This window comes from Jaculus jaculus, chromosome X (genome assembly GCF_020740685.1).
Source record: "Jaculus jaculus isolate mJacJac1 chromosome X, mJacJac1.mat.Y.cur, whole genome shotgun sequence".
In the NCBI taxonomy this organism is placed as follows: Eukaryota; Metazoa; Chordata; class Mammalia; order Rodentia; family Dipodidae; genus Jaculus; species Jaculus jaculus.
This window is the reverse complement of record NC_059125.1, coordinates 78,293,293-78,308,967: the sequence shown is the minus strand read 5'-3', so window position 1 is coordinate 78,308,967 and position 15,675 is coordinate 78,293,293. Positions and strand designations below refer to the sequence as shown.

The 15,675-nt window shown below is 39.0% G+C and overlaps 1 pseudogene; it reads right to left on the bottom strand.

Moving 5' to 3' along the window:
* Positions 1–8,408: 8,408 nt before the first annotated feature.
* On the bottom strand, positions 8,409–10,063 carry LOC123456714 (annotated as a pseudogene).
* Between the last annotated feature and the right edge of the window lie 5,612 nt (positions 10,064–15,675).

Below are 15,675 nucleotides of genomic sequence, written 5' to 3'. Positions count from 1 at the left end.
CCACTATCCTAAATAAAGCTGTCTCTTCCTATATTGATTCCAGAAACTGAATAAACTATTGATGCTTAAAGTAGACTTAGCTAGCAAATCATTAACTTGCTTGCATTCTGCCTTACATCATGCCTTATGGGAAAATGTAAATATTTCTTGTGTTTTCAAATATATGTGAAACCCTTAAAACTTAGGTACCATGTACCATTATTTGTATTATTTGACACTGCATTGGTGCTAAGTATGCAGAAGGAATTCAAGAAGCATATTGTTTTGTTCTATCATTAATTATACCTTTTGTGCTGGTGAAATGGGTCAGCATTTTAGTGCAAGTCCTGCCCAATCTTGAAGCACTTAGTAGGCCTATGTAGTAGACAGCTTCAGGTTTCTGGGATGAAATTACAAACCAGGCCCAGTTTTGGAAGAATAGAATTTATTTGAAGCTTACAGTTCCAGGGAAAGTTCCATAATGGCAGAAGAATTTGGACAGCTTTCACAGATACAAGCAGAGGGAAAATCCACCACCAAAAAGCAAGAAAGCACACTTTAGGAACTCCAGAAAAAGTTCAAGCACTATGCATATCTCTAGACTGGAATTCCAAATACACCACCACACCTTAGGACTAGACTCTAAGATCTTCGCAGTGACATCAGGTTACAAGATTAAATAAAATTCTTTAATATATTGGGGGACATCAATTTAAACTACCACAGCCTGAAACTGCCCAAATTTCTATCTCTAGAGCCCATGTAAACAGTTTGGCAAGGCCATGCACATGTGCAGCAGAGGTCAGGGAATCACATTACCTCATGAAAAATAGGAAGCTCTCCTATCAGTAAGAGATCACAGTTCAAATAAGAAGTGAGGAGGAGCTATGGGGCTTCATCCACCACAGGCTAGCATCCCACAACCCTGATGAGTGCCCAGGCCTCTATAGTGGCACATGCACATGCCTATACCACACACACCATATTACATACATGCACACATATGGACACACAGAAGAACAAAAAATAGATTTTTAATTTAAATATTTTATCTGTTCATTTATAAGCAAAGATAGATAGAGAGAGAGAATGGCGCACCGGGCCTCCAGCTATTGCATACAAAGTCCAGATGTATGGTCCACTTTGTGCATCTAGCTTTATGTGGGTACTGGGGAAGAGAACCCAGGTCTTTTGGCTTTGCTGGCAAGTGCCTTAATGTCTGAGCCATTTCTCCAGGTATTTTATTTTTAAGACTGTAACACAATCTATTATAATATGAAGGGAAGATTGAGTAAACATGCCTACACAAATATGCTTATCCTAACATGTTTGATGAATTATGGATGTTCTATAAATATTTGTTAAAGGAGCATTTTAAATTGCACTCAAATAAAATTAAGTTTCCACTGGTAATACATTTATAGTTATATATTTTTCAATTTTTATTTTAGAGTTACAGATGGAGAAAGAGGAAGAGAGAGAATGGGCACGGCAGGGACTGCAAACAAACTCCAGACGTGTGTGCCCCCTTGTGCATCTGGCTAACGTGGGTCCTGGGGAATTGAGCCTTGAACAGGGGTCCTTAGGCTTCACAGGCAAGCACTTAACAACTAAGCCATCTCTCTGGCCCACATTTATGTTTTGATCATTAGTATAAGGACAATTCCTGACTTTTAAAAAATTTCACTGCTCCAAAATTATATGAATATTAATAATCCAAAAACTAATTATATGGAATCATTAACTAATAGGTGTACATAAATATGTACTTCATAAACATTATTTATTCCTTTCATAACTGAAAATGGTTAAAACTAACAATTTACATGAAGCCAACCAAATAGGAATCAGTCTAATTTAGATTTTTTTTTGTTTTACTTATGACTTTTTATTTTACTCTAGTTGTTGCCTTTAAATTCTAGTTTCCTAGCTACCTATCAAACAACAGATATATACTTTTTATCTAATTAGTGTTTATGTAGTAGTAGGAATTAATTTTCCTATGTTGATACTTAATGTAATCTAAATTATCCTAAACGTTGGCACTGAACTTTAAAATCCTACCAGAAAAATATATATTAGACATTTAAAGTTTTCTCTGGAAAAATTATCTTTTCATATATAGAAAGTTGTTCTATATTACCTTACAAAAGAGGGATGTTAGTAAGGTCCTAGAAGCCTCAGCCAAATGACATAACAAAGTAACAGAACAAGGGACATTCTAAAGCTTTTGACATTTCCTACCTTACTAATAAAGAATCAATTCCAAAAGCAATTAACTAAATTAATGAGTCTTAAAGAATTCCCACTTCTTAGGTGACAGAGGGCTGTTTTTAGAATAAGAGTTTTAAAACTCTATTAAAAACAGTTGGCTAGCAGCTGCTGCTGTGATGCAACTGTTGTTCATAATAATTATGAAACCTTACAATTGCTCAAGAAAGCAATGGGTGAAACAAAAGAAAAGTTCCAGAATATTTATGGCATTTCCTATGAGAAAAGATCAAAACTTTTCTCCATTTGGGGATAAAAGTAATTCCCTTAGGAAGGTTTTGAAAATAGCTCTGGTGCTATAGAAGTAGAAGGCTGAGGTTGAAGGATCAAGTTCAAGACCAGCCTGGAGTATATAGTGAATTTCAGACCAGCGACACAGTAAAACAATCAGAGTGAGGCAAATTTCTCAGTGCTCACTTGCAAAGCCGTCCTTTCAGTGTTCAATTTTCCAACCACTCTTGCATGGCAGACACAAAGCATGACACATTTGTCTGGGGTCCTGTGATGGTTTGAAAGTCGAATGTTTTCCATAGCCTCAAGTGTTTATTATAACTGAGCTTCCTACTTTGTCCCCAACTGGTGAAGCTTTGGGAAGTGTTGCTGCTGGAGGCAGACCTCAGAGTAAGTCTAGTCTTTTGAGTGCATCCTATATATATATATGTGTGTGTGTATACATATATATATATATATATATATATATATATATATATATATATATATATATATATAAAGAGAGAGAGAAAGAAAATTGACCTCTAGGGCTTCCAGCCACTGCAAATGAACTTCAGATGCATGAGCCACTTTGTGCATCTAGAGGTAACTCCATCTTCTCTCTCTCTCTGTCTGCAGATGTGTGATGTTGTCAGCCAGCTTACTCGACCATAATGAAGCTTCTATGTGAAACTATATGCCTGAAATAAATCCTTCCCTCCAATAAGCTGCTTGTGGTCATGTGATTTGTCCCAGCAATGAGAAGCTAAGTGCTGTACATTCATTTGCAGTGTCAAGGACTGTGTGCATGTACCCATGCATGCATGCCACAGTGTACTAAATAAATAGAAAAACTTACAAACATGATTTCTTAACCTAGAACAGTGAAGAAGGGAGGAAAGGAGGTAGAGAGGGAGAGGAAGGACAAGGATAAGGTGTAATTATTTTATGAAAATGGCTCACATATATTAATTTACTAGCATAATATATTACAAATGTTTATATCTTTAGGGATACCATGTTATCAATAATACATGGGGCAGAATACCTTTGCACAATTCTAGAAACCAATTAATAAGAGGCAGAACAGTCAAATGAGTATAAAGTTAGGAAAGTTTACAGCAAAATAGAAGAGAAAGTTTCTGACATTTTGGGAATATTTAATTAAATTCCTCCCATCCAAACTGATGCACTGTCTCTGGAAGGAAACTTCTACTACTGGATATCTTTCATTGAGAAGAAAACAAAAGAGTTGACTATGTATAATTGATCAGATAGAAGACTCATTAAAGTTGAGGGTTGGAGAATTGTTCAGTGGGCAAAGTGCTTCTAGTGTAAATATGAGGACCTGAGTTTGGATCCATAGTACCCCAAAGCCAGGTACAGTGGGATACACCTGCATTAGTAGTGTTAGAGACAAGGATATTATGGGCAATTTCTGGCTAGGTAGCCTAGCCAAATTATTAAGCTCCAGGTAGAGTGAGAGATACTAAAAAATAGGTTAAAGGGCCCATGAGACCCACAAAACAAAACAGGCAATAGTCAAAACACTTGGTATCCCACCAGAATAAGATGTGAAGACTTTATAGCTGAAGACATTACAAGCTGTGATTGCAGGGTACTGAGAAATCAAGCTGGAACTGAGCTTGGAGACATCTCCCTGCTGGATAGCAGACATAATGCTAGAAGGCACTATTAGAGATGTTGAGGGAGAAAAGTCATCCACAGTATGATCAAGCAGTGGATCCTGAAAGCTGCACAATGAATCATCCAGGCAGAAGTACCTACCAGTGGCACATAACTTATTGGGGTGATCAACTGCTTTCTGAATGGATATGAGGGTCCACTCAGTTGCAGGGAATCCATGCCTGGTACTGAGAACCAAGTAAGAAGCTTATGGTTTTGAAATTCATAGACTCCAGTGGGAAAGTTCCACTGTTCTTTGGCTAAAGGGAGATGTTATACCAGTAAAAAGCCTGCTAAATTACAGGGTGTGGTGGCACATGCCTTCAATTCCAGCACACAGGAGGCAGAGGTTAGAGGATCGCCATGAGTTTGAGGCCACCCTTAGATTACCTAGTGAATTCCAGTTCCGCCTGGGCTAGATTGAGAACCTACCTTGAAAAAAAAAAGCCTGCTAAGTGAATATGTTTAAGCCATTTGATTCATGCAGTTCTCATTTTTGGTTAGAGAACATTCTTTTATATAAATGGTGCTAGGTACAAGGGAGTCCTGAGATTCATAAAAATGACAAGAAGAGAGGAAAGGCCAAGGCTTTGCATTGGATGTGTCATCTCTATCACACCTCTCAGGGCTCAGAGAACAATGTAGGTATAGTTACAGAAAGAATGTGAGTGCTGCTCTCACTGCTAGCCCAAAACCGTCTATATAAAGATGAAAGTAGATAATAAGGAGACTCAAACATAATAAAAGTAGAAAATAGAAGAGTTAAACTCTAAAGGAAATTTTTACTATACCCTCCAAGTTTCAGGAAACATTGTTCAAGAGGGGTAAAAAGAATATAAGAGCTACAGGGTACATAGGTGTACTTTTGGTTACTATCCTCCCAACATGACCAGCATAGTTGTGAATCCATCAGTGTTTTGACATGAAGAATGACAAATGGATGGACACAATAAATAAAATGTAAGGACTACCATGCAAGAGGAGGATCTTCAGGTGTTGGGGATAGGGACGATGGTGCAAAAAAGAATAAAGGATGTGATGATCACATTGAAGTTTTCATTATTAAAGTGTGTGTGTGTGTGTGTGTGTGTGTGTGTGTGTGTACGTGTGTACACATATATGGAAGACATCCAATCTCTCTCTCTCACACACACAGACACATACATGCATGTGTACCTTCACACACAGTAATATCCATTCACATATGTATATACATACACAAACACACAAAACATCAGTAAAGTTGATGACAAGTCATTTTAAATTATTGCTTAACTTATAAATTAAATAACTTATAATAACTCTAAAAAAACTATAAAAACTAAGAAGAAAGACAAAATAAAGGAAAATTTAAATAATATATAAAATAATATTATCAATGTTGATTAATATGTACATTATAGGGTATTTTACTAGAAAGTAGAGAGAAAAGAAGATGAAGGAAGAGGAGAAGAAGATGACCAGTAGGAGGAAAAGGAAAGTAGACGAGTAGACAATAGGAAGGGAAGGAGAGGAGAAGAAAGGAGATCTGAAAATGTTGGCTAAAAATTTCCTCAACATAAGAAAATAAGTGGTCACATATTTAATGATGGCCATAAAATTCCATTCATGGTAAATTCACAAAGACACAGCATGAGACATGGTGATCAAAGTTTCAAAACTAATAGACCAAGAGACTCATGATGCAGAGGAGAGAATTGTTACCCATCATCTTCAAGGGAGATTCCATTTTAAAATTGATGCATTTCTAAACAAAAACCCCTTGTACACCAGGAAGGAATGGTTTGGTATATGTAAAGCTCTGAAATAAATATAACAACTATGGGTAGTATTTCTAGCTGATATGAAGGAAAAATTTATCTTCCTTAAGATAAGAAAAGCCAAAGGATTTCATTACCCTCTAACAAAATCTAGGAAAACTTTAAAGGAACAAGAGGTTAATTCTTGACAATAATATTACCAAGACCATTTGAAAATATAAAGTTCCCTAGTAATGACAAATATATAGAAAAATTGCTGTGTACTAACATAATACATGAAGTCATATTAAGTTCTTGTGTAAATTTTGGTCAAAACATTACATATGATTACAATTCTATGCTGATGGGTATAAATAAATAAGTTAGGACATCAATAATAATATACAGAGGAAGGTTGATTTGTATTGCAGTAGAGTTATTATAAGTTATTTAATTTATAAGTTTAAAGTGGATTGAAATTTTAAGCTCTTTGAGAAACTTCCACATTGTTTTATATATGGCTGAGCCAGTTTGCATTTTCAACATATAATAGCATAGTTATTATTATTATCATTATTATTATTATTGGTTTTTTGAGGTAGGGTTTCACTCTAGCTCAGGCTGACCTGGAATTCACTATGTAGTCCCAGGGTAATCTCAGACTCTCAGTGATCCTCCTACCTCTGCCTCCCAAGTGCTGGGATTAAAGATGTGCACCACTACAACCGGTGATAGCATAGTTTTGTTCTGTATGTTACTGGTGGCTCAAAATGTTGAAAATGTTTAAAAATACTTATTAGTCGCTTGTATTTCTTCTTTACTGAACTATCTGTTCAGTTCCATAGCCAATTTTTTTTTATTAAGCTGTTTGTGTTCATTTTGGTGTTCAGTTTTTTGAGTTCTTTATGAATTCTATATATCAATACTCTGATATATCTATGTACAGATATGTAGCTATATATGAAAAATATTTTACCCCCATTCTTCATGCTGCCTCTTCATGTTAGCAACCATTTCCTGTGCTGTATAATACCTTTATAACTTCATGGGGGACCATTTGCCAATTATTGACCTTATTTCCAGATTAACTTCAGTTCTATTCAGAAAATCCTTATCCACACCTATCTCTTGTAGTGTAATATACTCTCACAGTTTCCCTTTAGCCATTTCATAATTATAAATCTCAATATTGATACTACTAGAAATTAGTTTTATAAAGGTTGGATGAAAGAGTTTAGTTTCATTCTTTTACATAGAAATTCAGTTTTCTCAGCACCATTTGTTGAAGATTCTGATACATTTAGGAAATGGATATTCATTCTTTGGATTTAATTCCTTATGTTAAGTGATGTATACAATGGATAGGCCTTATAATAAGGACTAAGTCTCAGTAAGTCTACATACCCTGTGTATGTCACACTAACTGCATTTCAATTGGATCTTCTTTAATATTTTACATATTAGGCCACTAAGTATCAATAAATTAAAAACATTCAAATTATGCAATGTATTTTTCCCTCTTATCCCATTTATTATTTTTTAATTTTTTTTAATTTATTTTATTTGAGAGCAACAGACACAGAGAGAAAGGCAGATAGAGGGATAGAGAGAGAATGGGTGCACCAGGGCTTCCAGCCTCTGCAAATGAACTCCAGACGCGTGCGCCCCCTTGTGCATCTGGCTAACTGGGACCTGGGGAACCGAGCCTCGAACCGGAGTCCTTAGGCTTCACAGGCAAGCGCTTAACCACTAAGCCATCTCTCCAGCCCTTATCCAATTTATTAAAGAAATAGTAAAGATACAATGCAGGAAAAACACCATCCTTCACATCAGGCTCAACAAAGCACAGTGATTTCTCCTCCTCCTCCCCCACCCCCAATTCCCATCCAATCAGTTTAAAATTTGAGGTTCTTGATTGGGAGTACCAGTGGAGAGGGAACTGGATGAACAGAGGAGCCCTAAGTCTGGCCACCTCTATGTGACAGGAGAAAGGAGCCACAGGCCTATTCACAAGTAAAGTTGGTGGGTCAGCCCCACCTCTTGTGGTCCATCTCCTCATTCTGTGTATAAGCTCCCAGGGAATGGTCTGGCAGTAGAAGGGGACCAGGTTCACGTCACCCTGGTCAGTTACTGAAGCCTGGTCCAATTCCAATTATGCAGCAACTCCGTAGAACAAGTGAGTTGATTCTCCAGTGGAGAGCACAGGGCTGCACACAGCTTAGGACCTGGGGGCCAGTGTATCCCTGAGGAAAAGTCCACCAGAACAAGTCAAGAAACTAGGAAGAAACAGGGGCAGACAGCTGTGGGACTAAAGCACAGCAGGGCTCAGGAAGGCCGGAGATCCTTTCTCTTGAGGACAAGATCCTTCCTGCTTGCCACAGTCCATGTCCCACTAACAATATTTCATCTTCAGTCAAGAAAAAAGCAAGGGAGTGGGGTGGGAAAGGCTCACTTGAACTTGAGCCTCACCTGTGTTCTTCAGACAGTAGCTCCCAATCTACTCTTTTACCTAAGAGTTTCCCTACTTTGAACCACAGTGCTTTGAAAAACAAAGTGGTCCTGGAGGGAAAGTGGTACTTAAGGGGGCAACATTCCATTTGGGTACATTGCAGCCATTGGACCCCCTGGTCTGGGGAAAACAGCTGAGTTTGCACCAGGAAGGCTCCCCACTCTAGGAAATGGAACTAAACTCTTGCCTGCAGGGCCATTCATCCTTGGAAAGGAAGCTGGGTTTAGACCCAGGGTACCAGCTGGTCTTGCAAAAAGAGCTTGGTTGATACCCACAGGACCTGCAGAAGAGCCCAAGTGCCCAGCAGCTGACTTTGGGGAGGTAACTTGTCCTGGGCCTAATGGACCAGCAGACCTTGGGAAGGTAGCTGACTTGGACCTTGCAGGCCAGTGGCCCTTTGAAAGTTGGCTGGATTGGGAACCAGGGGCCCAGAGGCTCTTGGGAAAATGCCTTTATTTGAGCTTTGGAGGCCATTAGGCCTCTGGAAGGTACCTGGGTTTGAAGCTAATGTGCCAGAAGACTGAGAAAAGGCAGCTGGGTTCAGTCCTCCTGAACTTGTCCTCCTTGGAAAGGGACCAGCATTTATCCTTATAGGACCACCTGGCCTTCAGAAATGAGCTGAATTAGGGCCTATAGCGCCAGAAGCCCTTGACATGGGAGATGGGTTTGTCCCAGGAAAACCCATGCCTCGAGGGCTAGGACCTGTATTTGGGCCTAAGGGGCCAGGTACCCTCCTCATGGATGGGCTTGTGCCCATGTTTCCAGAAGCCTGTGAGAAAGATGCTGAGTTTGCTCCTCAAAGACCTGCAGCTCTTAAAATGGGGGCAAGATCTAGACCTTGAGGTCCAGCCATTCTTAAGTTAAGGCCAGATCCTGTGCCCAAGAGGCCACATGCTCTGGTGTCCAGATTTGGACCTGGGTCCAGGCCACTGGCCCTTGGGTTGGATCCAAGACCTGGACCCAGTCCACTTGCTCATGGGTTAGGCCCCAGGCCTAGCCCTGGAAATATGCCTGACCTAGGAGCAAGATTTGCACCTAAAAAGCCTGTCCTCAGATTGGGACTCAGTCCAGGGCCCAAGCCAATTGGCGTTGGATTGGAAGGACCACTCCCAGATGACAAGACGCCCGCCTTCAGGTTGGGTCCACATCCAGGACCTATAGGGCCACCACTTCTGGGGTCAGGACTCACTCCCAAGAGACCACCTACTCTTGGGTTGGACATGGGACCTGGGCCTGGAAGACATCCCAACCTTGGGTTAGACAGAGGCCCTGGAAGATACCCTGTTCTAGGATTTAGAGCTTGTCCTGGTCCCAAGAGGCCACCTGGCCTTGGGAAAGAAATTGCACCCATGCTGGTGGAATTCATTCCTCTTGGGAAAGCAGCCATGCTTGGGTCACGAGCACCAGCAGGAAAAGGTGCTGGATTTGAAGCCAATGAGCCTGATGAACTTGGACAAGGAGTCGGATTCCTTTGAAATGGGACCACATTTCCACCACGAGAACCTGCTGCCATAAGGACAGGGTCCGAGCTCATGCCTAGTGGATGGCCTGGGTTCATAACAGGACCCCCCTGAGGTCCCAGGGAACCATCCAGTCAACCTTGAGGTGGCAGTGGAGCGCAAGACCAAGGAGTTGGCCCCTCTCTAGGGAAAATCCAGAGTTCCTTCATAATTTCTTGGGGAGGTTAGTGATAATGGGCTTAGGGCGGGTTTTGAAAAGGATCTTGTTTTTGATGAGTGCTGTCACCAGGTACTGGGTGCCAGTCTCGTGGCGAAACTCCATAGTGAATTCCAGGTCAGCCTGGGCTACAGTGAGACCCTACCTCGAAAAAAAAAAAAAAAAAAAAAAAAAACCTAAAATAAACTTCTGCACCTACCGGCGAGCGCCACTAGGTCCGCTGGGTCTATGACCCGGTGGGTGTGGTAAGGGCTCACGACAGCCAGGCCGCCTGGGGTGGCAGTACGCTCCACCAGGGCTCCTCCCTGGCCCGCAGCCCCTGGCACTGTTGGGCTTTCCGTGCCTCCTTCGGTCTGCCGCGGCACCGCAGCGTGCTCCATGTCTGCGCCTGGACACCACCACCCCAGCAGCACAGTCTGCAATGTATTTTTTAATCACAAAGAAATGAAGCTAGAAATCAACAGTAGGAAAAAATTGAAAATTAATAAATATATAAAAAGATATATTCCTAGATACCTCATGTATCAAGGTAAATTAGAAAATACTTTGAGACAAAATAAAACAAGTATACAAGATGCAAAATCTTATGGATTGCATCCAAAAAAATGACAAAATTTAAGGTTATATTTATATGGAATCTCTATAATTTCCCTCTTGGTTATCAGAATTAACCTTGACAGCTACTATTGCAACTGTCTTCATTGGCTTTTGATTTGGAAATTTCAGGGTCCCTAAAGTATACTTAGGGATGTTTTACCTTTCATGCTAGTTCAGTCACTACTGTTTCTATTAGTGAAAACATTCGTATCTTTAGAACTAGTGTTTTTAACCCAATGGGCCATGGGAGTCACATGAGTAGTGAACAGAAATTCCTTTTGGATGTTACTAGAGATAATTTCAATAGTATAGCATTGACTTGCTAACCTCAGTTGCTGTGATAAAATTTTTTGTTGGGGAAATAGTACCACGTATTCAAATTCCTATATAATCTTCTCTAGAATTCTGAGATACTAGTATTTAGCTGATGATGTGATTTTCAAAAGGTTATTACACAGTTAACAAAATCTTGGGCCAGAGAGATTGCTTAGTGCATAAGGCATTTGCCTGCAAAGCCAAAGGACCCAGATTCCATTCCCCAGGACCCACTAAAGCCAGATGAACAAGGTGGCACATGCATCTGGAATTTGTTTGAAGTGGGTATATACCCTGGTGCATCAATTCTTTCTCTCTTTATCCTTCTCTCTGCCCCCCCTTTCTGCTCTAAAATAAATAAATAAAAATCTTGTGTCCCTGAATAGATGGTTTAAAGGTTAAGGTGCTTCTCTGCAAAGCATAAGGACCCATGTTCAACTCTTGAGGTTCCTCATAAGCAAGATGCACAAAGTGATGCAAGTGTGCACAAGGAGGTGTACACATCTGGAATTTAATTTCAGTGGCTAGAGGCCCTCGTATGCCAATTTTCTATCTCCATCTCTTGCATAAACAAATCTTGTCATAATATGGTGGTAAACAAGAGAAGACTATTGGATTTCATAAACATGGGCACATTGTCACACATTATTTGACTGATAAGAAATGAGCCTTGATGAGGATCAATATTGTGTAGAATATTGATGTAGCAATATTGTGTAGAATTCATGATGATGGATAAGATATGCATAATCATGAACAGGGGTGTTTGAAGAATTTAGTGCAAAGAAGGCAAATTAATATTCAGCATAAGTATATTTTAGTGACAATAAAATGTTGCCCCTTCCATGATAGAACGTGATCTCATTACCTTGCATAGAGGTTCTAAGAATCATAAGACTCTAAGAAGCTATTTGATAAAATACTTTACAGACAAAGAAGGCTAGTCAAATGAAATGTCTAGGAGTGAGAAGTTTTAGTGATAACTTGCCTTCTATAAATATGCCTATTGACAATTGCTTATGATCAGTAAACATTTTTCTCATATGAAAAATAAATCCCATATAGAATTGTCAAAAGAATGTAGTGAAATAAAATAGAAAACCCAGTCAATGTTTTGTGAGTGTAGATAGTATTCTACATAATGTGTACTCACCAAAATCTAATATCTCCTTGACATTTGAATTATTTAGTATTTGATTATGTATAAGTATGTATGTGTATTTTCATGCAAATGATGAGTGTATAAATTGGTATGCATGCTATATTTTTTGAAGCCTCTACTGTTTACAAGCTTCCTGATTCTCATGGCTCCACTTTCCATTGCTGTAGCTGTGTGATGCATATGCCACTTTCTGTCTGCCTTTATGTAGTAATGAAGGAGATCAAACTCATGACAGAAGGGTTGCAAATAAGTGTCTTAAATGTCGAGCCAACTCCCAAACCCTCAAATAAATTCTTTCCTGATAAACATTTTGTATCTAGGACAAAGTTATGACTAGATCATATTTCTCAGGTATCTTTTAAATAAGTATAGAATATGACTAGTAGTAAACAACTGAATATGAATGGAAGTTGACTATTGAATAAATATCTTAAGAAATGGCCATTCTTTATATAGGTTTCTTTCTTTCTGTTAAGTGATTTGGACAATGAGAGACCCTAGAATAAGAAGATAATTCACAATGTCGACATGTCTTGTGTATGTAACAATGGCTACTTTTTGTTTGGAACTATCCTTTCATGTATAGTTGAATAACTAAAAAAATGTATTTTATCGATTCTATCTCTAGTGCTACAAATAAATCATCAGGAATGACCACTGTCTAGTACAATGAATGAATGAATGAGTATATATATATGCTCATTCATTAATATACAGTATTTATTTGGTTTTGAGCAAGGAAATTAAGGAGAAGGAAGAAGACAGACTGAACGAATGGGATTGTGAGGGATTATTGCCATTGAAGATAATCTTCAGAAACATGTGCACTTTTTATGTGAATACTAGGAAGTGAACCTCCCCCATCAGAATTTTTTTTGAATTTTTTTTATTTATGTATTTATTTGACAGCAACAGACAGAGAGAGAGAAAGAGGCAGAGAGAGAGAGAGACAATGGGCGCGCCAGGGCTTCTAGCCACTGCAATCGAACTCCAGACGCGTGCGCCCCCTTGTGCATCTGGCTAAAGTGGGTCCTGGGGAATTGAGCCTCGAACCTGGGTCCTTATGCTTCACAGGCATGTGCTTAACCACTAAGCCATCTCTCCAGCCCCCATCAGACTTTTCAAACAAGCATCTTTAAGTACTTAGCACATCACTGAATATATCTTTCTTATAAAATCAGGAATGTCATAGTTACTCTCAAATTGTGAGTTCCCTTAGTTTATGTAACCCAGCTCACCACATGTGAATATATCAATTGTCCCTGTTGTGTGACCTTATGGAATTTTGCTACTGATATGACTTTGGATAATGATATACCTTATTTGGTTTATAAGCTTAATTACTCATAGCAGGATGCCTGGTTTTGTTGTATGCTCACTTGTTAGGCTTAAAATGCAATCAATCTCAGACCCTTCACAGTTTGTTACACTCAGGAAACCACCATACCCAAAAGGATGAAAAAGGGGTATGTTTGTTTTGTTAATCAACAAAGTGCAGAACACATGCCTGATTGTCAGACCAGCATTTTAATTTTATCTGATAAATAAATGTATCATTTTTGAATAATTATGATTTGAGGGATATAAATGGTATAATACTTAACCTGTACTAACAAATATTATGTTTTCCTTTCAACTCATTCCCAATATTAGCATGTCATTAATTCTTTCATATGTACAAGTACTTAATTTCATCCTTTGATTTCACCATAAAAGATGTTTAATAGACTTTATTTGATGATGGACTATTTAAAATGATTCCCATGTAAATATACATGGGAGAATATATAGTTGTAAAAATATTTTTTCTAATTCAGAAGAAAAGAATCATTCATTATCTTTAATAAGCAGAGACATTTGTGTAAATAGAATAAGAATTAAGTCTCTAGCACTAGTGAAGTAGGAGGTGAGATTTCAGAACCACTAATCATGAGGAGCCATTTGTAGAATTTTTCTAAAGGTGACATATTGAAATACAATAGTACAATATCATTATTAATTCAAAACACTTATAATTTGTGACATTACAGAGTTAATACAGAGAATTCCAGTTTATGCACAGATTGAAAGGTATAACATTGAATCTTAACATAAGAATCTGATATTCTGGTAGATAAAACAAATATTTCAAAATTTAAATACTTAAAGAGTATATGCTTAAAGATTAAATTATATATTTAGATATTTTATATGATTTATGGATAACAAGGGTAGTCAGAAAATTGACTTCAGTGAAGGAGAACTTCAGGTAGACCTTGAAAAACAAGACATAATTTATGCAGGGACAAGAATGGGAAATGTTTTCAAAGAGAGTTTACAAGAACAAAGAGGAGAATATCATGGATGAAAAAAAAAAAGAACAGAATTTTCATGGGTTAAGAGAAAACTGGTCCTAGATCAGCAAGGTTCTATTGCTACACCAGGACACATATGACTATCAAAAATAAAAAAGCAATTTATATTCAATGTAATGTTAATACTTTCTCTTCCTTAGTGCTTAACCTGTGTTGGGGCAACAGAAAAAATGTAGACTCTTTTGAAGGGGCCTGAGTGCTCAAGGAGTGTCCTGTTCGTCAAAGTCTGATTTATTCCCCCATGGATTAACAAACTGGTACCCTACCTGGTATTGTGGATTATAAGAAATGCAGGAAAGAGAGGGTCTGTCACGCCCGCCTCACCAGCAAGGAGGACGCCACAATCAGGATTCTTCTGAACACACTTTATTGGGGACTGCCAAGCTGCTAGATGCGAAGACCCAGAACCACGAAAGGCAACTGTTTATATAGGGTTTTAGGCTGCCTACCCACAAATGATTGGTCAACTGAGGATATGTGGCCACCAGTGATTGGTTACTTTCTGGATGCCTCATTAGCATCGGCCCACGACGGGTTGGAGCATGTGCACTGTGCTTGATTTACACCAGCTGTGACCAAGAAGAGGCCGGAAACCGGCGCCAACTTGTAATGGCGTCTGCACGGCTCCTAACATCTCCCCCTTTTTTATTATTCAGACACCAAGGGACCAAATCACCGATCTAGCCTTTCCCACTTCTGGCAACAGGCGATCAAGGTTATAAGGCCTTGGAAAACTCACAACTCACCTTATCCTGTGCAATGAGTTATTCCTCAGGGATGTGCAAAGGCTGAGTGTGAAATAAAACTAGAAGTCTTATGCCTAACCTGGTGCAATGAGAACAAGCTCTCAGGGTGCAAAGGCCACAAGACAGCTTAACAGAGGAGAGAAATGTACAGGTCAAGCAATTGTAAAATTATGCACAGGCACATCATGCAAGTACCAATGAGGCCCAGAGTAAGCACCAATCACTGGTTTCAGCTCCCTATTGTTTCAGAGTTATCAACCAAGCATTAAGTGAATGTCCTGTTTCCAGTGCAGCAAATGCTTGCACTAGCATAGCATTGTCTCTGAGTCTTTGACTTCGCATTTTACAGAAACACCATAGACATCTGACTGCAGCAGCGATCATCAACAGCATCATGGAACCCATTCCAGCCCATTCCTTCAAATAGAGG